This window comes from Pongo abelii, chromosome 4, assembly GCF_028885655.2.
Source record: "Pongo abelii isolate AG06213 chromosome 4, NHGRI_mPonAbe1-v2.0_pri, whole genome shotgun sequence".
Lineage (NCBI taxonomy): Eukaryota > Metazoa > Chordata > Mammalia > Primates > Hominidae > Pongo > Pongo abelii.
Window position 1 is genome coordinate 74,230,019 of NC_071989.2, and position 25,812 is coordinate 74,255,830.

The window sequence follows — 25,812 nt, forward strand, 5'->3', positions numbered from 1 at the left end:
TTCCAGTACAATGTTGAATAGGAATGGTGAAAGTGGGCATCTTTGTCTTATTTCAGTTCTTTTTTTTTTTTTGAGACAGAGTTTTTGCTCCTGTTGCCCAGGCTGGAGTGCAATGGCACAATCTTGGCTCACTGCAACCCCTGCCTCCTGGGTTCAAGCAATTCTCCCACTTCAGCCTCCTGAGTAGCTGGGATTACAGGCATGTACCACCACACCCAGATAATTTTGTATTTTTAGTAGAGATGGGATTTACCATGTTGGTCAGGCTGGTCTCGAACTCCTGACCTTGTGATCCACCCTCCTCAGCCTCCCAAAGTGCTGGGATTACAGACATGAGCCACCGTGCCCAGCCTCAGTTCTTAAAGGAAAGGTTTTCACCTCTTCCCCATTCATAAAGACATTAGGTGTGTGTTTGTCATATATGTCCTTTATTATTTTGAGGTATGTTTCTTCTATTCCTAGTTTGTCCAGAGTTTTCATTATGAAGAAATGTTGAATTCTATCAAATAACTTTTCTGCTTCTATTGAATTTTATCAAATGAATTTTCTGCTTCTATGATCACACAGTGTTTTTTCTTGATTCTGTTGATGTGATGTATCATGTTTGTTGATTTGCATATGTCGAACCATCCCTTGCATCCCTATTATAAATCTCACTTGATTATACTCTATTATCTTTTTGATGTGCTGCTACATTTGGTTTGTTAGTGTTTTGTTGAGGATTTTTGTTTTGGTGTTCATTGTGGATATTGGCCTGTGGTTTTCTTTTCTGTTTTGTCCTTGTCTGGTTTTGGTATTAAGCTGGTGTTGGCCGCATAGAATGAGTTAGGGAACATTCCCTCCTCTGGAATGGTTCCAGGAGGATAAGTATTAGTACTTCTTTGTACATTTGGTAGAATTCAGCTGTGAATCCATCCAGTCCTGGACTTTTCTTTCTGGGAGACTTTTTATTATCACTTCAAACTTGCTACTAGTTATTGTTTTGTTCTAGTTTTCTATTCCCTCCTGACTCAATCTTGGTAGGTTATATTTATGCATTTCTGCTAGGTTTTCTAGTTTGTCAGCTTGTAGTTGTGCCTAACAGTTTCTGATGACCCTTTGTGTTTCTGTGATATCAGTTGTAATGTTTCCTTTTTCATTTGTGATTTTGCTTATGTCTTTTGCTTTCTTGGTTATCTAGCTATGGTGTCAATTTGTTTATATTTTCAAAGAACCAATTTTTGTTTCATTGATCTTTTGTATTGTTTTATTAGTCCCTATTTCATTTAGCTCTGCTCTGATCTTTATTATTTCTTTTCTTCTGCTAATTTGGGGTTGGGTTTGTTCTTGCTTTTCTGGCTGCTTGAGGTGCATTGTTAGACTGTTTATTTGTAATCTTTCTCCTTTTCTGATGTAGGCATTTATTGCTATAAACTTCTCTCTTAGCACTGTTTTTGTAACGCGCAGGTTTTTGTGTGTTATTTCCATTTTCAGTCATTTTAAGACCTTTTTTGATTTTAATCTTAATTTCTTTGTTGACTCAGTGGTCATTCAGTAGTATGTTAATTTCCATATAATTGTATAGTTTCCAAGGCTCCTCTTGGTATTGATTTCTAGGTCTATTCCCTTATGATCTGAGGAGATATTTGGTATGATTTTGATATTTAAAAATTGTTGAGACTTGCTTTGTGGCCTAACATATGGTATATCTTGGAGAATGTTCTATGCGCTGATGAAAAGAATGTATATTCTGCAGTTGTTGGATAGAAATTTCTGTAAATGTCTGTTAGGTTCATTTTGGTCTAAAATGCAGTTTAAATCCAATGTTTCTTTGTTGATTTTCTGTTTACAATCAATCTAATGCTGAGAGTGCGATATACTGTAGAAGTTCCCCACTATTATTGCATTGCAGTCAATCTCCCTATTTAGATCTAGCAATATTTGCTTTATGAATCTGGGTGCTCTGATGTTGGGTGCATATACATTTAGAATTGTATCCTCTTGCTGGATTGATCCCTTTATCATGATACAATCACCTTCTTTGTTTTTCTTTTTTTTACTGTTATTGACATAAAGTCTGTTTATCTGATATAAGGGTAGCTATTCCTGCTCCTTTTTGGTTTCTGTTTACATGGAATATTTTTTTTCATTTCTTTACTTTCACTCTAATTGTGTGTTTACTGGTAAGGTGAGTCACTTGTAAGCAGCATATAATTAGAGCATGTGGGTTTAAAAAAAAATTTTCATTTAGCCATTCTACATGTTTTTGTTTTGTGTTTTATAACTTTTAATTTAAAGGCTATGTGTGCATGTTTGTTATATAGGTAAACTCATGTCACAGGTGTTTGTTGTACAGATTATTTCATCACCCAGGTATTAAGTCTAGTTCCCATTAGTTATTTTTCCTGATCCTCTCCCTCCTTCCACCCTACCTCTTCCAGTAGGCTGCAGTGTTTGTTGCTCCCCTCTATGTGTCCATGTGTTCTCATCATTTAGCTCTCACTTATAAGTGAAAACATACAGTATTTGGTTTTCTGCTCCTGTGCTAGTTTGCTAAGGATAATGGCCTCTAGCTCCATCCATTTTCCTGTAAAAGACATGATCTCATTCATTCAACATGTTTTCAGTGGAAATTTTAATTCATGTTTCTGTAATAGTGTTCATTGTTTTCTGGTTGTTTTATGTATTCTTTGTTCCTCTCCATTTATTTTATTGATTGTTTTTGTGGTTAGGTCAATTTCAGTAGTGATACAATTTGAGTCCTTTCCCTTCCTGTTTTGTGTGATTGCTTTACCAGTGAATTTTATATTTTCATGTGTTTTCATGATGGTAGAGGGTCCCAAGAAACTGTTCACCTTCCCAGACCACTGTGGTCACTACCAGCATCCATGAAAGCTATCTGGAGTTCCAAAAATTGGTAACTACCAACATACACCAGCATATACCACCCTAGAACACAAAGATAAACATACTCAGTCCACTGTTGCCACCAATGGGGACTGAAGAATGGCTAATACAGTTTGTATCTGTGTCCCCTCCTAAATCTCATTTTCCATTGTAATCCCCAATGTTGGAGGTGGGACCTAGTTGGGGGATGATTGGCTCATGGGGTGGTTTCAAATGAATGGTTTAGCACCATTTCCTTGGTGCTGTTCTCATGATAGTGAGTGAATTCTCATGAGATCTGATTTTTTGAAAGTGTGTAGCACTGCCCCCTTCTTTCTTGCTCCTGCTCCCACCATGTGAGATGCCTCAATTCCCTTTGCCTTCCACCATGATTGTAAGTTTCCTGAGGCCTCCTCAGAAGCCAAGCAAATGTCAGAATCATGCTTCTTCTATAGCCTGTGGAACTGTGAGTCAATTAAACTTCTCTTTATAAATTATCCAGTCTCAGGTATTTTTTATAGCAGGGCAAGAGCTGGCTAAAACAGATTTTGTCTCAGAAGTGGGGTAGAGCTGTAAAGATACCTGAAAATGTGGAAGGGAAGCAGCTTTGAGATTAGGTAACAGGCAGAGGTTGGAAGTCTGTAAAAACTTAGAAGAAGACAGGAAGATGAAAAAGTTTGGAACATCCTAGAAACTTGCTAAATGTTTGTGACCAAAATGCTGATAGAAATGTAGACAGTGAAGTCCAGGCTGAGAAGGTCTCAGGTGGAAATGAAAAATTTATTGGGAACTGGAGCAAAAGTCACTTCTATTATATCCTAGCAAAGAACTTGGCTGCATTGTGCCTCTGCCTTAGGGATCTGTGGAACTTCGAACTTGAACATAATGATTTAGGATATCTGGTAGAAGACATTTCTAAGCAGTAAAGCATTCAAGATGTAGCCTGGCTGCTACTAACAACATATTACGTGAGCAAAAAAATGACCTAAATTTGAAGCTTATATTTATATTTATATATATATATTTTTTTGAGAAAGAGTCTCACTCTTGCCCAGACTACAGTGCAGTGGAACAATCTCTGCTCATTGCAACCTCCACCTCCCAGGTTCAAGTGGTTCTCCTGTCTCAGCCTCCTGAGTAGCTGGGATTACAGGTGCCTGCCATCACACCTGGCTAATTTCTGTATTTTTAGTAGAGATGGGTTTTCACCATGTTGGTCAGGCTGACCAACTCAAACTCCTGACCTCAAGTGATACACTCGCCTCGGCCTCCCAAAGTGCTGGGATAACAGGCACGAACCATCATGGTCAGCCCAGAACTTATATTCAAAGGGGAAGTAGAGCATAAAACTTTGGGAAATTTGCAGCCTGGCCGTGTGGTAGAAAAGAAAAGCCCATTTTCAGGAGAGAAATTCAAGCAGGCTGCAGAAATTTGCATAAGTGAAAAGGAGCCAAGTGCTGATAGCCAAGACAACGGAGAAGAGGCCTCCAAGGCATTTCAGAGATCTTTGTGTGGCAGCCCCTCCCATCACAGGCCCGGAGGCCTAGGTGGACTGAATGGTTTCATGGGCCAGGCCTATGGCCATGCTGCCCTGCACAGCCTTGTTGCACTCTAGGCACTTGAGCTCTGCCATGATTTTGTGTTTCCTGAGGCCTTTCAGCCATACTTCCTGTACAGTCTGTGGAACTGTGAGTCAGTTAAACCTCTTTCTTCATAAATACCCAGTCTCAGGTAGTTATTTATAGCAGTGTGAGAACAGACTCATACAGAGGACTTCCTGATGTAAGTCACATCTAAGATGAGGCTGAAGGCTAGCAGGGAGAATGAGTCTACAATGTTTCACACACAGAAACCAACTGCAGAACAGCCCAGGCTTTGAGGGGAAGGGTCGCAAGAGTCAAGGCTGGAAGGTGGGCAAGAGCAGACAGGAAAAGGGCTTATCAGTGTCTAAAGATATTGGAATTCTGTTTAGAGTATATTAGGGAGCAGTGGAAGTTTTTACGGAGAGTTTATTTGGAAAAATTGCTCTGGTTACATTATGGGGAATGGATTGCAGGAGGAAATGAGGTAACAGTGGCCTGTGGGACTGAGAGATATTTAGGAGTTAGGGCTTTGAATCCAGACTGCCTGGGTTCCAATCCCAGCTCCATCGCTTTTTAGCTGTGTGACTTCAGGCAAATTACTCACCCTCTTTTGCTTCAATTTCCTCATCTGTATACTATGAGAGACTCCACCTTCTGGGTTGTTGTGAGGCTGAAATGAGTTAACATATACCATATAGGACTTTTCATAATGCCTAAAGCATATTCAGTTCTGAGTCTTATTGTTATTTAAATACACAGGATTTAGTGGATGATTAAATAAAGGAGGTGGGGGAGAGAGAAAAGAGTCAAAGATGGTTGATAGGGTTGAATGATAAAGATGCCAGGTAAAGGCACAGGTTAATTTAGTATGAGGAGCCAGTGAGACATCCATGTAGAGATGTCTAGTTCACAGCCAGATGTCCTGACTTTCTTGTTCACCAAGTATCCCTGAAGCCTAGGACATTAAGAGCTAGAGAATGATAATAAAATTCAGTCCCTGCTTTTGAGGAGCTAAGTAAGCAGAATGGTAAGGGTTTGACAGAAGAATCCACTGGGTGCACATGGGATGGCTCCTGCCTAAGCTCAGGTCAGCAGGGAAGACCTTCCAGGGGAGAGGTACTGACCTTGGTTGTGAAAGACAAGTAGGAGCTGCTCAGCTGATGGGAGCAAGGAGAGGAATGAGGCAGGGGCTGTGCTGGGAGAGGGGACAGATATGCAACAGCAGAACAGCAGGAGAACAGTGTGGTTGGAACAAAGTTTGCAGAGGAGAACAGTGGGAGACAGAACAAGGAAAAGGCAGGGGCTGATCTTATAAATGGTGCTTTGGAGTTCAGACTTTACTTCCTCTTCACAACACGGTGTGAAGTTGACTTTTCTTTTTTTCTCACTCACTTTTTCTAGGAAATGCTGGCTTTTAAAAATGTCTCCAACACACAAAATGCTCTTGCCTCATTAGGAAAATAGTTCATAGTGGATCTATTTTATCAATGTGGTAGGTCGTTACACAGTCTTTTGTGGTCCTGGACTCCTCTGTAATGCTGCATCAAAGGGTTTGTTCAGGGTGGAGGCCTGGCTACCTTACTCTCTGTAGGACGCCCAGGGCAATTTGATGACAGTCTGATGGTAACAAGGAAGCTTCTCTGCTCCTCTTCATGTGTTAAGTTCATGGCAAAGAGCCAGCTAGCACCCAGACCTTGTTTCCCATCAAAGCGCCTGTCTCTCTCAACATGATTTTTTCCTTCCGCCTTTGAGGCTTGGTAAAGCCACCCAAAATTTCAGCCAGAAAAGTAGCTGCAGGCAAACGCTGACAAAACATCTTTGTGATTTTCCACCATCAGGAGCCCAGGTGTGCCGCTTGTGACTTCATGCCCTTCCTCCTTGCACTCCACAGACCTCAGTTACTGTTGACTGCCTGCAGCAGCACCAGGCCACCGAATCTGGCCTGAGGAGACACAGGCTGCTGATTTTCCAACCCCAGTGAAATTTCTTGAAATTTCACACAGGTTTCAAGAAATGGCCGTGTGCACAGAGCAGCCTTCTGAGTAGCTGAAGTTACTCCTGGAAGTCTGCTCTGTGCGCACGGTCACAGCCTTCCCAGAGTGGCTAATGTTTCCCCAAGGTATACTTCCTCCTGGCCCCTGGGGTTTACTGGAGATAGGAGAGGCAACATGTTCATTGGAAAGTTCTGTGACTCAGTAGGAAGTCAGATCTGGGTTCAAATCCTGGCTTAGCCACTCACTAGTTGTGTGATCTCAGAAAAGCTAAACATTTATTTCCTCACCAATAAAATCTTCTGTGAAATATGAGGATGATAATGACTACTTTGAAGAGTTGTTGAATGAATTAGAAACAGTTATATAAAGAGCCTGGTATGAGGTAAGCATTTAGAAACTGACAGCTACCATTAATAGTAGCATTTTGTAGCATTAGAACCTTAGGGTATTGGACTGCAAGATTTCAGAGTTTCTGAGAACAGAGGGTGGACGTGCACAGTTTCCTGCCAGGTCAGGCAATGAGGTAGGTTAGTGGTAGGGAGGTGATCATACCCTGGCCTCCAGGGATTAAGAGCCTCTCCCTGATTATTGACCTGTTCCCCATGGGGCAGTAGGGAGGTTAAAGGGTGTATCTTTTTCAGTAATTCACCTCTCCTCTGGGCAAGGGCATAGATTCCCTAGCTTCAGGGACTCCTCTGTCTTCTTTAGAAACCTCTTTTGCAATTTCCCCAATGCTAATATTTAATACATAATTTTACAATTAGCACGCCCCAGTCACCATCTCCAATGGTCTGCAACACCCTCTGAAACTTCATTGTGATGGAACCTGTACTGCTCCCCTGTCCTGCCTCCGCAGAGTTGGCTGTGAGAGTCTTTCTCCTCATTCCTATTAGGTCTGTTCCAGGCATATCCTCACTCACTGCCGGTTGGTATCTCAATCCAGCTGCATTCTTTGTTCTGGAATCATTCCAAACAGGGAAGGTCAGGTATAATGCACATACAACCTACCTTTCAGGCATATAAACTTCAAATCCCCTCTACAACTGTGCCTGAGCTGTAGGCGTGGCAGGAAAAAGCAGAATGCTGCAAGGCTCCTCGAGTCAAATCCTTTGGGATTTGAGCAATCTTCCCAGCCAGACGTTACAATATGCTAACACCCTTGTGAGTCATGAAGTCACTCATGGTCAATTCTGTTTGGAGAACAGGATGAATAATTGAAAGTAACTGGGTGTTTGCCTGAATCCAGGCCTAACCCGGTATTTATTCCGTTTTTTTGTCTCTTTTTGCCGAAAACAAACATGTCTGGTTTCTCATCTTCCCCCACATACCCTGCCTACCCCTTCACTGGATCCCAGAGGAAAGTTCAAAGCCTTTCGCACAGTTAGATCCTATAGGGTGGCCCTATCTCCTTCTCCAGCATCTCTCTACTTACCTAGAAAGACCAGACATGAGGGCAGCCACATCCTTAGGGTACGGACCGAAAAGCCATAAACTTAATTTTCTTTAACTTTTTCTGTTGGAATAATTTAAGACTTACAGACAAGTTGGAAAAATAAAACAGAACATTCCTCCATTTCCTTAAACTATCTTCCCTTGTTAACGTCTTATGTAACCATAGTACAATGATCAAAACCAGGAAAATAACACTGGTACAATACTACTAACTACACTACAGTCTTTATTCAAATTTCAACAGTTTTTCCACTAATATCTTTTTTCTGTTTTAATAGTATCCAATCTGGGTTCCCATGTTGCATTTAATTGTCACAGCTTTTTAATTTCCTTCAATCTGTAATCATTTCTCAGTCATTAATTATTTCTCATGACCTTAATGACCTTAACTGTTTTTTTTTTTTTGAGACAGAGTCTCACTCTGTCACTCAGGCTGGAGTGCAGTGGCATGATCTCTGCTCACTGCAACCTCCACCTCCCGGGTTCAAGCGATTCTGCTGCCTCAGCCTCCCGAGTAGCTGGGATTACAGGCACATGCCACCACGCCCGGCTAATTTTTGTGTTTTTATTAGAGATGGGGTTTCACCATGTTGATCAGGCTGGTCTCAAACTCCCGACCTCAAGTGATCCACCCGCCTCAGCCTCCCAAAGTGCTGGGATTACAAGCGTGAGCCACCACGCCCAGCCAACCTTGACTCTTTTAAAGAGTACTGGTCAGTTATTTTGTATAACATGCCTACATTTGGACTTGTCTGATATTTTATTGTGGTTAAATGGAGATTATATGGTATTTTTTAGCAAAATTACCACAGACATGAAGGTGTGCCCATCTCAATGCATCATATCGGGGTAAATGCTGTTGATAGGTCTTATTACTAGTGATGATAACCTTGAATATTATTGATTAGAATTATATTCTTTATGCTTAGCTCCTAAACATTTGTTCCTCTTCTCTAATTATCCTTACTCCCTTGGTGAACTCATCCTTTCTCATGGGTTGGAGTATCTTCTATCTAATCCCCAAAGATACCCAAATTTATACATTTTTTTCTGGATCTCTCCTCTGAGCTTTAGTCCATATATCCAACAGCCTACTCAATCTTTCCACTTGCTTATCAAAAAAGGGCCTCAAACCTAATTCAAAATCAAACCCCTGGCTGGGTATGGTGGCTCACGCCTGTAATCCCAGCACTTTGGGAGGCCGACGTGGTGGATCACCTGAGGTCAGGAGTTCGAGACCAGCCTGACCAACATGGAGAAATGCTGTCTGTACTAAAAATACAAAAATTAGCTGGGTGTGGTGGCGCATGCCTGTAATCCCAGCCACTTGGGAGGCTGAGGCATGAGAATAGCTTGAACCTGGGAGGCAGAGGTTGCTGTGAGCTGAGATCACACCACTGCACTCCAGCCTGGGCAACAGAGAGAGATTCTGTCTCAAAAAAACAAAAATTAAAATTAAAATTAAAAAATAAAACCATTGAATTTCCAGAAGTCTTCTACAGTTTAGTAAATGGCAATCCATCTTTCCAGTAGCTCAAACCAAAAGCCTTGGTGTCATCCTATTCCTCTCTTTCATTCTCACTATAACCAATTCATCAGAAAATGCTGCCAGTTCTATATTCAGAATCTATCCAGGACCTAGCCACTTCTCACCACCTTCTCAGCCACCACCTTGATCTAAGCCACCATCTTCTATCTGGATTATGGTAATTCATGGTAATCTGGATTATTGTCACCCAACTGGTCTCCTTGATTTTGGGCTTGTCCTCCTACAAGACAGACTCTGCCTGCTTCTCTAATTATGCCTTTGTGACTTTAACAGCTACTATGCTCCCCTTGCTCTTCCTTGAAAACACCAAGCATGCTTTTGCCTGAAGGCTTTGCTCATTATTTTCTCCTAAAATTTAGTTCCTTTTTTCAGTATTCCCCTGCTTGGTAAATTTGCAACCAATCCAGTTGCACAAATTGGAGTCTTGCAATTCACCTTGATGATTACCTCTGCCCTATTCCTCATGTTCAATCCATCATCAAACCTTGTGGTTTTTTCCTCCACATAAATAATACTCAAACCTGTCTACTTCTCATTTCCACTGCTGACACCCAGCTTCGCCGTTATCCTCCTATCTGATCTCTTTGGCCCCTGCTAATTGGTCCTCTCCACTGCAGCCCAAGTCGTCTTTTCCAAATGCAAACCTGATCAAATCACAGCCCTGCTTAAACACTCTTGAATGGCTCATTTTAATGGTTAATTGAGAATATAGACCTCAATTCTTAACATGAGCTACGTAGCCTTCCCGGTGTGGCCCTCACTCTCTGTGCTTCCAGCCATGCTGATGGTCTCTTCATTCCTCGAATGGTGTCATACTTCCCCCAGCTGCAGCCTTTCCTCTGATTGGAAAGCACTCCACCCACCCAACCCTGTGTATCCTCCCCAGCCCCTTTTCTGCCAAGTTGAGACCTGTGCATGCTTCACACTGCAACTTAATTATCATTGCCTTGGTGGAGCCTCTCCTGACTCCTCAATCTGGATGAGATTCCTTTGTTTCACACTACCAAAGAATCTTGCTTCTTTCCTACAGTACACTCTTTTTCAATAATTTGCCCCTTCTCTGGGCAAGGGCAAATACTCCACAGCTTCAGGCAACTCCTCTGTCTTCTTTATAAACTCCTGTACAATTTCCCCAATGCTAATACCTAATATATAATTTTATAATTAGCACTTCCCAGTTACCAGCTTCAACTGGTCTGCAACACCCTCTGGAACTTTGATGTGCTAGAACCTTTAATACTTTCCCCTTCCCCCTCAGCAGAGTTGGCTGAGAAGGAGGGTGCTGAAGAAGGGGTTGAAGAAGGTGCTGAAGAAGGAGGTGAGTTATTGAAAAAGAGTCTTCTGTAGGCAAGAAGCAAGATTATAATTGCTTATAATTGTATGTCCAGTACTGTGATTATTTGTCAAACATCTGTTTCCTCACTAGACTGTAAATTTTATTTATTATAGCAGGGAGCAAAGTGCTTGACACACAGTTGGCATTCAACAAATATTTGTTGAACAAATGGATACATAGATGGATTGATGAAAATCATGCTTTTGAAAGACAAATCTAGCAAATCAGTAGAAGGAAGAGAAAGTGAAGGGAAGGAATTCTGAATAATTAGGAGGCCGGTAGAACAACACAGGCCAAGAAAGAGGAAATGAAATCCTAAACTAGGGTGTTAAGAGAGGGAATGGAAAGTAACTGTCTTTTGGGGAACTGTATTGTGCTACTGATATTACCAGGTCAACCACAAATAGCCCAGCAATACCCAAGACTCTGCTCTGTGCCAGCTGCTCACCCCACAGGTGGGCGGGGAAATCAACAAACTCTTGGCCTGACCAGCAGTCTCAACACTGAGGGAAGTTCTGTGGCAAGGACAAAAGGCACTTTCTAGGACATCTTGTCTTTTAAAAAGACAAAGCCATTTGAACAACAAAGAAATTCCAGCACCGTTTTCTCATCCTCTGGACCTTAGGGGCTCATAAATAAGCTGGTTCTTGTGCTTTTAACAGCCTCTGATGTATTTGATTACATTTTCAATTCAGATGGTTCCATTACTACAAGAAGCAACTTCATTACCAGGAGGGCCCAGAGCCCAGACTATACTAGCTCTCTGTCATACAATTTAGCCTCAGTCATACCTCAGACAATATTTATACAAGGTCACTTCTTCAAACCATGTCTAGCCTTCCCAAATGACAATATTATTTATGCCAAATGCTTCTCCTAAGGGATGGAAAACTGCCAACTCTGGTTTAATAGGCTATACGGACAGGCTAGAAAAACATCATTTGTAGCACACACAGTTTATGTATTTAGTATATAACTAGGAGTACAGACTGATCATTGGAAACATAGCCGAAAACTGGCCTCAGGAAAAAAAAAAAAAAAGCCACAAAAGCACTAAGGTTTGGATCTTTCCTCCCTGATATTAGTTTTGGAAGCCCTAGGTTTAGCCAGAATTATGAATGCACAAGAGAGAGCTGCCTCAGACTTTAGTGGCTACCTGAATATCCAAAATAGGGAGAAAACCTGCAAAAGGAAATTTAACATGGGCGTATATGCCCAGCAGCCATCCTCCTGTGGTTGCAAATTAATGTGACCATCCAGTGGAACCGGCAGCCCAGGGGCCTCTGGTAACAAAGAACAGTCTAACCCATTGATGTTAATTTACCAAATTATTCACATCCCACAATCTGGAATAGAAATCAGCAGCCAAAAAAATGCCTCCTCTACACCTCAATCAAAACACCTATAAAAATCTAGATACCAGGAGGCAAAGTCTGGAACATAAACTACTTCATAATGTTGCCAATGAGTTATTAAAGTACAGAATGATGGAGCTGTTAGAGGCGTCTGGGCTACCGTCGCTTCCAAGCTCCATTCTTGGTGGTGTCTTTAATAAGGTATTTGGTCAAAATATATTGGTGACAACTCCTTTCTCTTAAAATCTAGTGAAGGATACAAGTCATACATTCCACTTAATCCTTTATAGATCACTAGAACTTAAAAATCTCTCTAGTAGAGAATGAAGAAACTTCAAGTACTGAGCTTTCAAATAAAGTGCAGAATGCCTGTTCATACTTGCATGATTTATTGATGACGAATATCACTAATAATTTATATATTAATGTCCTTTAAATAGATGCTTACAATTCCTGCATATGAATACTGTATCTAATTTAAATTTTAGGAAGCAAAAATGTCAGATTATAGAGCGGTTTCGAAATTCAAAATTATTCCATTATATTGATAAATTTGGTGTGGTTTTTGTTCCTTAAGATGCATTTTTTTAAAAAACTGTAAGTATCTTTTTGTTTTTAAAAGCTCTCTCCAGAGGAACTGCCACCCATTAACCCATATTTAGTAGTATTTTATACCCTTATCATTACTTATTTACAATAATAGCATTTACTTCTTATAATTAGCATAACCTATGGCCAAGTAATTTCATGCCCAAGGATTTATTTCAGGCCAATAATTTGAGATACATGCAAAGATGTATAAGCAAAGACATTCACCACAAAGTTATTTTTTATTGGAAGTAAATGTACAACAATAGAAGACTATTTAAACAAATTATCCATGTGATATAAACATAAACAATCGTGTTATGGAAAAAATATCTAACTCATTGGAGAAAGTTCATAGTAAACTACAAGTGAAAAAGAAGATGACAAAGCAATATGCATCAAATGTACGTTCATATGGAACGACATCAAAATATTAACCCAGGCTGGACAGTCTTGGGGACACTTGGAAATAATATAGGTAGGCTTTGAGAAGGGGGTTAAGGAATTGATACTGATGTGACCTCATTGACAGCTGTAGGCAGGTGATACTTAGGGGCATTTGAATATTAGAATTTTTACATGCGCTTTTATTATGGAAGTAAGTAGCTTTCTATGTGTTATTACCCAGCCGAGGAAGGGATAGCATGGACATTTTCTGCTGCTCCTAGCCCAGTGGTGGTTTGGACAGGATCTATATAAGACTCCCTCTTGTCCTCCATTTGAATCTCTTTCCTTAAGTCAAGTGAGAGAAACTTGACTTCAGCATCATGCAGTGAGGTCCCTGTGTCCTCAACAGTAAAGCATTGCCATCTGCTTCCTAACATTACAATACTCCTGGGTAACCCCTGAAACTGTCTACATGTCCATATGATCCTGCAACATAGAGATTTATTAGGATACTGTAAATAAAACTTGGATAAACAGAAGCAAGAAATGAGAGACCCCAAGGGCAAAAAAACAAAAAAAGAAAGAAAGAAACGACGTAAGAAAAATAGACCTGCTTCATCAGCTTCTCTGTCAAACAGATATGGCCCATGATTTATTAAAATAGGAGCTTTTTCAAGTCATGATTACAGGCAAGAGAAACCTGAATAAAGCTTTTACTTAACAGTGTCTTTGTGTGCACTGGGGGAAATGTTTCTGTTGGACTTTTCTATTTGGACATCCTGTGGGCTCCCCAAGATCAATGCTTTTGAAGTAGGGATCATTCACTTCTTTTTCTGAGCATTACTCTTTAGACAGCACCTAAATAGAAGTGACAGGACAAACAATATGGATGACTAAAATCTCTGCAGTGAGGAGAGATTGGGGAAGAAGACCAAGCATAGACCTTTGGGACAGGCCCACATTTGAGGGAGAGGAAGACAGAAAGGAAATACAAAGAGATCATCAAAGAAGTCAGAGTATGAATGAGTCTTTTCTGTATCAAACAGTATAAACATCATTTTCTTTAAGGTGAAAATTTTAGTCAAAAATATAGTTTGAAGACAACATAGTTTTGTGTGATGCTAAGGGATCTTTGCCTAGGGCTAAAGTAATCCAGATGTACTGGATAAAACAAAGCAGAACTATACTTAAATATTTCCAAGAGCTCAACTATTTCACTCTCCTGAAAACCTTAAAAAAATCCTTCTCAAGGAGGTAAGTAAATAATTACAGGCATATAAAGGAGAGCCAAAATCTTGAAAGTATCAAGAAAAATTTACAAATGAGTATACCTTAAAAGGGTCCTATTTGCTTGATAAACCAAAAAATTCTCATTCTTAAAGATTACATTGACATTTTTGCTTGAAAATACAGTATTAAAAGGTGGGTGCTAATGTGGGTTGACTTTTGTTTCCTAGGACTAACGGTTGTCTGGCTCACTCTGCATTGAAGTAACCAAAGGGCTGGCTTATTCAGCAGCAATGCTGGGAGCATCCTTGGGACTAGAAGATTGAAAACTGTTACCTCTGTGGTCTCTGAAGCTGGGTTCAGACTAGAGCAATTGTGCAGTGAATTTGGCCCATCATGGGGACTTTGGCTCTCAAATGGCAGGGACTGTTCAGACTAAACTAGAGGTTATTTTACAAGGACCATCAAAATTCTCATTTGCATGTGTGAAATTCCTGCGGAGAGGCTGACTTTTTCAATCAAGCTGGTTGGGCCAGATTACAAGTGGAGTCTGCTAGAGTGCATGTGAACAGCATCAGACAGCTCTCAGCCCTTCCCAGTTGGTCTTTCCCTTTTCTGGTGGAAATCACCAACAGTTCAGTGACCCCTAGCACCTTCTATTCCCCAAGTGGTGAAGTGGTCTTCTAGCTAACAGGAAGACATCAGGCTTTCTTAAAACAAATTTTTATCAGCAGCTACCACCACCACAATGATGTTCATTGAGTGCTTACATTGTGCTAAGTGTATTACATCCGTCATCTCTTTAGAGCCTCACAATCCTTCTATGAAGTTTGATATTTTTTATTTATTTATTTATTTTGAGATGGAGTCTCGCTCTGTCGCCCAGGCTGGAGTGCAGTAGCACAATCTCAGCTCACAACAACCTCCGCCTCCGGGGTTCAAGTGATTCTCATGCCTCAGCCTCCCAAGTAGCTGGGATTACAGGCACCTGCAACCACGCCTGGCTAATTTTTGTATTTTTAGTAGAGACAGGGTTTCACTATGTTGGCCAGGCTGGTCTCGAACTCCTGACCTCAAGTGATCCGCCTGCCTCAGCCTCCCAAAATGCTGGGATTACAGGCATGAGCCACAATGCCTGGGCGATATTTTCATTGCTTTTTTTTTTTTTTTTTAAAGGAGAAAGCTTAGTCTCCATTAAGGTTAACTTATCCCAGGTCACACAGGTTGAAGGAAATGGATTTGGATGCAGATAGTTTAAATTGCACATCCATACTTTTTAAGCCTTTTTACATGATGCCATGTTGCTTCCCTATTAGTAGGCTGGCCTCCACTGGCAATTAATAGCAACAGTGAACACTGGGCTCAAAACCAAAAGCCTGGGCGATATGGAGCAAACCATAAATTTGATTAGGAATCAGTTACCTGTATCATTTTTGTCTTATAATGGAGTTGTGTGGTTCACAGGAGCCCTAGCACTTCTAGAAGGTGTCATAATTCTCACAAAATCTGGACCTCATGGCAGAAGCCCTGCCCCATCCCTTTATTTTCCATGGCATCCCTTTATTTGATTGCAGCTGCTTGGGGATTCAGAGCTTTCTCCATAGAGGCTTGGGAGGGGGAAGAAAGCAACCTATAAACAAACTCCAAATTCAGGCTGTCGGGGTTGCAGGTGCACAGTCCACCCCCGACCACTGTTTCCGGTACAACTCTAGGGATTGTGAAGAAAATGGGCCAATTATTCTTCAGCTTGGGCATTCTTCTGAGGCCAGGACACCCTCGGTCTGGGAGCTGTGTGATTCAGGTCTCTAATGTCTTTTTCAGGGAGGGAGGCAGCACAGTAGTTAAAAATTTCCCAGCTCTCAGTCCCTCCAGATCATCTTCCACATGTGAAGGGGGGGTGTCCTGTACTCATCACCTGGACAGCAGTCTGGCAACCGCTGGCCAAAGTGGTTTATAACATCTGGATTATTGTTTCCAGATGTGGCATTGAAATACTTCATTAGAAGTTTCACACACAGCATCTTGTAATAACTGACATATGCACAGAGAGTTTCTATCATCTGGAGCCAGGGTGGAAACAGCAGGGACACTCAGAAGATGAGAGAGAGCAAGGACAGTTTCTAGGATCTAAGCGGCCTGAGAAAACTGTGAGGCTGAGTTTCTACTGGGTCCTCATTAAAGTCAAGCAAATGGAGTTGAGCCTGGTGGAAATCAAGTAGACTGGACAGAGCAAGGCCTCAGACAGATATGCATTCAAACACCACCTCCACCAATCACCAGCTGGGATTTCTGTGAGATACCTAACCTCTTGCCTCAGATTTCTCCTTTGTACGATGGAAATGGCCATACCTACCTCAGAGGAGGATTGTGAAGTGTCTAGCACATAGCAGACACTTAAGAAACAGTTGTTTCTCTTTTTTTTTATTATTAGTCAAGTCTATAAACACAATTAACTATTATACTCATTACAAAACTGTTAGCAGAGCACATAGGACTAGAAGTTCCTTTTTATTCTTTATACAGAACAATAACATTTTTGAAGGACAAACAATAGTAGCAGCTGTTTATAATGTGCCCCTTTGAGGAAGAGCTCAAACAATTTTCCACCAAGTACAAAAAGCTCTGCATTTGTCTTATAAACAGATTCAGACCAATCCTGACCCTCAGACTAAAATTCTGAAGTCCCTCACATCTTCTGGAGTGAGACATCTTGATGTTGCAGGGAAAAGGGAGCTCAGCTACAGCTAATGTTAAGATTCACAAGGTCTGAGAGTGTGTCAGACAAAGCAATCCTCATTTAATAGGTGTGGGGGGGCTGAAGAATTGGTCCAAATGAGTCAACTAATTTTATTCATTCCACAGCATTTTCCCTTTTAGTTTGAAAGACATTGCCAACATAATAATGGTTATAATTAATAGAGCATCTGCAATACTCACGGGTGGTGATAGGCACTTTACTTACACCATTCCTGTGTCATCTTCTCTACAACTTGCCTGTAAAGTAGGCATTATTATCACCCTCGTTTTCCACATGAAGAAAGTGTAGGTGAGAGTTAAATAGTTTACCACAAATCATGAAGCCACCAGCAGCAGACCTAGAATTTGAACTTATCAATCTAACTCCAAGGGCATCTCCCAACAGCCCTAAAACAACTTCACCTTACCATTTGGTGAGGAGAAAACTAGTGAAAATTATTTTTCTGCTCATCACTTAAAATCATCATGATAGTTACACCTGTGGTGTCTCTTGTTTAGCATGTCCACAACCGGGGCTCTGTCCATTGTACCACGTGGCCTCTAGAACACTTCAGTTTTTTGGTCCTGATGGCTGAACAGGTGTTCAGTACAATAGCTCCCTTTTCTCCCCATCTGCTTCTCCATGCACGGTGGGGCCCCGAGCCGTCACAGGCGGATGCTTCCCACATGTGCTTGCAGCCCCGGTGATGAGAAATGACAGAAGCAGGTATTAAAGGTGGAGGTTATGGCTTGTTACTCTGAATGTATTAAAAACCATTTCCAGACTCCACATAAAGAGTTTTACACACACAGCACATATGATACAAGGGAGACAGAGAAGCAGACATGGGGATAACCACAGTGAGACGTGTAACCACAACAGAAGTCTGGAGAGATGGGCTCAAGGAAAGCTACTTTCACAGACTGGGTGATGGATCATCTCCTCAGCAGACAGACAGACAGCTAGAGGTACTTATTTTTATAAAAAGTTGACAGAAGGAACTCCAGACATCCAGGCCTGCTGTCTTCTAATTCTCATGTCCAGAGCTGACTCAGCCCTGTCTGTTTCCCTTTGCAGGATGGTGAGTTATTCCATGCGCTCGTGCTAATTATCCACAACCCGCTCCTTTCTTTTCTCACAGGTCGTTTAAATGTCTACTTGTCTGGGTTAGAACTTGGATGGATGTTGAATTCCCCTCTGTAGTCCTCCCCAGTGATGAATTTCTCATACCTAGGGTATTGTTTGTAAAGAAATTCTTTCAATTTAAAGGCCCTTGAGATGGTTTTCCAAAGAATTTGTTTTATTAGGCTCTTAAAGAAGGTACTTACCATTTATTGAGTACATAGCAAGTGCCAAATATTTCCATAAGCTATCTCCTTTAATGCTCCTAGTAATCATAAGAGGTAGGTATTTGTCCCATTGTACAGATCAATAGTATATAGGTCAGACACAATAAATGAAAGGGAGAATAAAACCGGATTGCATACGAATTTCCTCAGGGTTTCCTTAGTGTCCAAGAAGCAGAGTGGCATGGTAAAGGAGGTGCACCTAGTCCAGGAGACCTGCATTTTTTTCCTGGCATTGCCACGAAACAGCTCTGTGATCTGGGCAAGACACTTTACCTCTGGGCACTTCTGCTTATCTAAAAAAATATGTATAGGTAGCTGGACTAGGTGATTTCCTCTACAAGACCCCTTCCTCCTCTAACTTTCTATGACTATTGCCTATTTTCATACCCGGTTAGTGTTAATAATGTCAGACTCTCCAAGAATAAATTACTAGAACATAGCTAATCGATTAGCACTGAACTGATGTCCACCATCACCCAGCTCTGGAGAATAGCGCATCCAAGCCACATCTGGATAGCAAATTAAAGTAGCTATTTTACCCTTTCTAGAGTAATTTAGCATGCCATATCTATTAAAGCCAAGTAGAAGCAGAACTTCCAACCCTGTGGCACAGTCACAGATGCCATTGCTTTATTACCTTGGATCTGAAAGGTTTTCTTACAAAAAATAGATATTTGGTATTCCAGTTATCTATTGATGTACACCAAACCATACCCAAAAGTTAATGGTTTACAGCAATAATTTAATATTATATTTCAGCTGGGTGCGGTGGCTCATGCCTGTAATCCCAGCACTTTGGGAGGCTGAGGCAGGCGGATCACCTAAGGTTGAGAGTTCGAGACCAGCCTGACCAACATGGTGAAACCCCGTCTCTACTAAAAATACAAAAATTAGCCGTGCATGGTGGCCAGCACCTGTAGTCCCAGCTACACACGAGGCTGAGGCAGGAGAATTGCTTGAACCTGGGAGGCGGAGGTTGCAGTGAGCCGAGATTGCACCACTGCACTCCAAACTGGGTGACAGAGCAGGACTCTGTCTCAAAATAAAATAAAATAAAATATTATATTTCATGGTTCTGGGGGCTTAAGGGCTCAGCTGGGTGGTTCTTTTCTGAGGTCCCTCATATAATTGCAGTTGGATGGAGGCAGAGGCTGGAGTCTTTAAAGGTTTCTTCACTTGTATATCTGGCATGTGGGCTGGGATGGCTGAGGGCTTATTGGTCATATTTTTGTTCATGTGGCTTATCCACGTGACCATGTTGGGCTTCTTCACAGCATGGTGGTCTCAGGGAAGTCTGATTTCTTATATTGTGGCTGGATTTTCCCGGAGTCAAAATTCCAAGACAGCCATGAAGAAGCTACAAGCTTCTATATTCTATTTATCATGGTATTCACAGACCAGCCCAGACTCAAAGAAGTGGAGGCATAAATTCTACCCTCGATGGGAGAAGGAATACAAGAAGGGAAGGACTTGATGGCTGCCATTTTGGAGACGAGTTACTCCACTTTACCTGTCTCAGAGCAAAATGAACTATAGGTAAAGGTCAGCTAGTCTCTCTCTCTCTGTCTCTGTCTCTCTGACTCTCTGTCTCTTTCTCTCTCTCTCTCTCTGTCTCTCTCTCTCTCTCTGTCTCTCTCTCTCTCTTTTTCTCTCTCTGTCACACACACACACACACACAAACACACACACTTACCAAACTGTTCCAAATGGTGCTTATTATAGTACCATGCTCAAACACAAAAGTTGTCTACCTAAACAAAAAGGGCGACTTACAGGTTGAATCCCATATGGAATAGTAGGGGAGAGAAAGCATGCTTCCATTTCTATATGGGATAACATTAAACTCTGTCACTGATGGAAAGGAGAGAGCAACTTAATTGGAGAATATCTGTTCAGAAGAAATTGTAAAAGCATGTAGGTGATCTAGTCAAGTCTGTCAGGATGGATACTGATATTCCAGTAATTTTAAGACAACCAGATGCCATTTGCAATCATCTCTGAATGAAGGTAAAACCAATGGGATGAAGTTGCCAGACTCTCTTCCAGACATCCACACAGATAAGCAGGCCTGACATGTGGCAGCTTTGACAGGCAGGCTTAAGAAACACTAAGAAACAAACTGAGGATCTGGATAATATCACTATCAAGAAAGCATATCATAAACTTCAGAATGTGGCATTGTCCCCCACCAAAAAAAACCCAGCAACTGAGAAGCCAGCTGAAAAACTGGAGATGCTGGAGGAGAAGAGCAGGTCAGCTGTGAAAGCAGCAGGGAGCAGAGAAAAGTCTGGACAACATGTTGGAACCCAAGGAGAATGGCATAAGCACTGGAATCACAGACCCCCACAGGGTGGAGATTATCTGTGAAAGAAAATATCTGCAGCTCCTGGGGAGGAAAGGAGACTTAGGGAACCATCAAGGAAGCAGCACAGTGATCCTTTGGGTTATAGATGCCAGAACAAAGCTAGAATTACTGTGGCTTGGAAGGTGAATCTAAAGGCCCCCGAAAGAAGCATTTCTTTTTCTTCATGACTCAGAGAAAGTCAGGAATGAATTCTCTAGACATGTAATTTAAGGAGGTTTCTGGCCTGTATCTGGAATATTTAGGAGTTGTCAGCTTTGCAATCTGATGGGCACTGCAAGAAGCTCTGTGAGTCTACAGGGCAGGGAGACGGAACAGAAAGTTATTTTCCTCTCTGGCCCTGCCTCCAGATGAGAATATGAGGCTTGCTCTTCAAATTACAAGACGTTTAAAGGCAGAGGGCCCCAACAGATCAATTATAATTCCCTCCCTACAGGGGGCACTAACTGAACCAATCCTCAGGTTATATAGCCTTTGGCCACACCCACCCCTCTGGCTCTTGAAGTACCCTCCTGAAATTCTGGCAAGCATACAAATCTGCAAATTCTCGGAACTTATAATCTCACTTCTGGGAATGGAATACAACGAAATCATCCCCAAGCAGGGGAAGTATATGTGCATGAAGATGTTCACAGCAGTGTAAGTTGTAAGCAGACTCTCAGTGTTTCTCAAACTTTGATGTGCATCACTTGGAGATCTTAAACGCAGGTTCAGTAGGTCTAGGGTGGGGCTTACAACTCTGCATTTCTAGCATACTCCCAGGTAATACCCATGCTACTGGTCTGCAGGCCATACTTTGAGAAAGAATGGTTTACTTTATATGCCGCAAAAAAAAAAAAAAAAAATCAAACACTGATAAGACATGACTAAATAAATGGTAAAGACATCTCCTTGGAATTATACTGAGATAGATGTTAACATGATCCTGAAGACTAGCCTGAATTCGTTGATGAATTTCATGTTAGATATAGGACATGTCTGGAGGCAGCTTGTGTACTTTCTCTGTCACTTTGAAGCATTTGAGAAGCTGAACTGAAGTGCCTGCAGGGAGGGTTCCGTGGCGGGGAGAGGTCATCTGGTGTGCCTGTTGTCTTTTGAAGGTACGTTTGGATTGTGGTATGAGGCCTTAACAGTGTATGCATAGAAAACATCCAACAAAATCCTGAAAGCTAGAAATTCTGAAACGAGGGGAAATCAGGTAAACCTTTGCTGTACTTTAAAAACGCTCTTTTTTAGGTAGCCTTTTTTTGACCTTTTCTCATTATTGTATACTACAAGTAATCTCATAAGCCAATGTCCCAGACGTTTCAGGGCAACAAATTTTTCTTCTACTGCTGCTGATTCTCTAGTAGGGTAATGTTTGAATCAGTTGAATTTTTTTTAAGGTATTATTTAAGGGAAAAACTTTAAAACACCAACTAAATTAACTACTACAAACCAAATTTGTACTTAGTTAATTGTACAAATTCCAAAGCACTATTCCAATTCCTCTATTGACTTGGAATTTTATTATATTAAATATTGTTTTAAAAATATGAGCCATCAACTGCAACTTGGAAAATATCTTGCAAATATGACTTCTGCTGTGTTTTATTAAAATTGAATTTAACTTGCAATGTTATTTCTTTTGTCCATGACATTCATCAATTTTCCTTTGTTCTTACAGAAATTATCTATCCCCCCACCCCACAAACACACACGCACGCACACACGCATCTTACTATGAAACACCTGAGTCCTAGACCTGGGGTGTTGTGCTGAGTCCTTTTTTGCTAATGGTTACATAGGTGGGAACCCAGAGAATGAGGGAGTCTTTGTTCTTTTGTTCTCCCTGGCATATATTCTATTTCACCTGAACAGAGCTAAGCTTACACCCCAAAGGACAATTGAGCTAGGTGGGTGACAAGAGAAGATTCTAATTTGAGAATAGCTATTCAGTACTAATGTAAGTCCTGATTGGTAGTGCTTTTAGAAACAAAAGAATCGGGGCCCTTGGGATGAGTATTGGACTTCATCTTTTGCGTCATTTTAAATAGCAATGAAAGAAAGACAGGGGAGAAAGAGACAGAAAGAGAAAGGGAGAGAAACAATAGTTCGCTATTCCAAGGAAATAGAAAAAGAAAAAAAGGCAGTGGATGGGGCCGAAAAGCCATGCCTTCTTAAAATACACATGAAAAAAGAAAGAAACAAAATAAGTAAAATGGAGTATCAACAAATGCAAGGAAAAGCGAAAAAATGTTTAGGGGACAAAGTGTTACTAAAGAAAGGAAATCCTAGCTTGTGAGACTTAACTTGAAACAGGAAGATAAGAATCCTTTATACAATCAGCAAACAAAAGCAAGGAAATATAAATTTTCAAATCCCATGGAGAGCCTGGAAGGGAAGTTACCGAGACAATGCTGAGCATACAGTTGAGAAGATAAATCATTTCTTTACCTCACTCTATGCAAAAAGAAGATAACAGACCAGGGATGAGATGCATTTTCCAGCATAAGCGTAGGGAATTGTTGAAATGCTTTTCTCTTACCACAAAAAGCTAACAGAACACCCAATTCAAATGAGCAGTATTCTCACAGACAGACAACATTCATTTCTGTTGTTGACGTGGGTGAGGTACTTGAGTATGGAGGAGAAAGAGATGGTCCCCTTCAATACCACATGAAATACTCGTTGATTCACTGTTCAAGGAAGATCAGTGAGGACATTAGAAATCGCTGGAGCAGCCTCTCTTAAGGGAAAATTTTGGGGCTTCCCGGGGGTGCAATCCTTGGGCGCCTGGAAACTTGGATCATTGAAGCACGAAGACTATGAAATTCTCACCCATACCTACATTTGTGAGAGGGAGATTTTCTTAAACATCTACTTAAAATAACACTTACATGTTTCAATGTTTACTTAAAAAACAACACACACACGCACACATGTGCGCACACACACACATCCTCCAAGACACTGCATTCCAGAAGTAGAAGTCCACTAAGATCTTACAAACTTAAGAAAAAAATGTCTGGCACAAAATCGAACCAAATATATTTTATCTTGGCCAAAAAGCATTTAAAGTTTACTTTTCTGATAAAACACAAGACTGAGGAAGAGTTCAGCACATATATGGAATGTTTATTTTTGAAAATGCTTGGAAAAACAGGTAACCAAAGCATGAAACATCAATGAACCTTGTACATCAATTGTCCGGGATCGGAGACAGGGGGTAGGTCAAAACCAGTGACATGAGTGGCATGTGTAATTAGATGGGAGCATTCTTGTAGTTGGATTTTAGAACCACTGGTAATTCTTGACTCTGACATACTCTCACATTCACCTGCAAAAATGGGCTCTGTAACAATACTGGCTTTTCTCCACACTGGCTTTTTATTAAAACTTCGGTTCAAATCTATTTTTAAACTCTCAGGAAAAGATCTAAGCTTCTTTGAGAAGCAGTTTTAAAAACAACTAGGAGCTTAGAAATTCAATACAAATTAATTTTTGTACAAAATTGGGCTTTGATGCTGTAGAAAGAGGAGAGAGTTTACAAAAAGGAATGCTTTTTCCTGCGAAATCTTTTCTAGTTAGGAAGAAACCATCATGGAGTTTTTACAGGCTATGGAAAGTCTCATTGACATCTTGATCATCCTGCTTTTTCCCCCTTGTTTTCTTATTTAGAAACTTCCAATTTGGAAAGGAAACATAACAGTATAGGCAAATACAAGTTACATTTTCCCTAGTAGAATGTAGGTTTCTCTCCCACAGCTTGGAAGCAGTCTAGATCCTTTTGGGGCACAAATAGATAGTTAAACCCTTTTGATGTGTATAAGCGGTAAGTTTAAAGGAGATTATTGTGAGATAATTTCCTGTTCTTCGAAGCACTGTGTGGAAATAGCATTTTCTTTAAATCAAAATAGAAAAAATAAGGTTGGTAAAACAGTGGTCAAAAATGACTGAAGTTTAAGAAAGTACATAATTTGCACCTAGGTAGTCATGTTTCTTTAAGAATTTGTTTAGATCTTATACATCTTATAAAAACATTCTTCCTTCCTTCCTTTCTTTCCTTTTTCCTTTCTCTTCCTTCTGCCCTCTCTCCCTCCTTTCCTTTCTTTCTTCCTTCCTTCCCTTTTCTTTCTGTTAGTACTATTATTGCCAAAGGAATGGCCTATAATTTTTCTACATGATAAACAGAAACCAAAGCTAACTATTTTACATTCATACTTATTTTATGAAGGCTTTTGCCTATTACATGTGGTTCTGGCTGGTAAGCTGTAAATATCTTTAAACTACATATTCTGCCTTGTGTGTTTAGCTCTAACTGCAACATATAAGCCTATTTCATTACTTATAAAAATTTTTTGAAACAAGAAAAAAATTACAAGAGGATAAAAGGTAAGAAAAGATAAAAGGTAGGAAAAGAGATATTAAAGGAAAGAGACGTTTGAAGCACAATTTTCTTGTTTTTATTAATGATGATTATTTTGTAATGAGAAGCTTCTGTTAAACCAGGAAAGCCTATTAGAACTGAGAAATTTGTTGGATTATCTGAGGTCAATGTACTTTTATTAGGTCAGTGCAAAAGTATTCACAGTTTTTGCCATTAATTAAGGTTTTTTGTTGTTGTCGTTGTTTGTTTGGTTTTTTTTGAGACGGAGTCTCACTGTGTCGCCCAGGCTGGACTGCAGTGGTGCAGTCTCGGCTTACTGCAACCTCTGCCTCCCAGGCTCAGGTGATTCTCCTGCCTCAGCCTCCCGAATAGCTGGGATTACAGATATGCACCACCATGGCTAATTTTGTATTTTTATTAGAGACGGGGTTTCGGGATTTTGCCATGTTGGCCAGGCTGGTCTCAAACTCCTGACCCCAGGTGATTCTCTCACCTTAACCTCCCAAAGTGTTGGGATTTTACAGGTGTGAGCCACAACACCCGCCATTACTTTCAATGTAGTAAAAGTACAATAGTTTGTAGTGAATCTCTCTATTCTAAGCTACTGGGAATGAAAGTCAGGGTCTAGAAAATAATCTTTATGGTTTGTTTGCATGTTC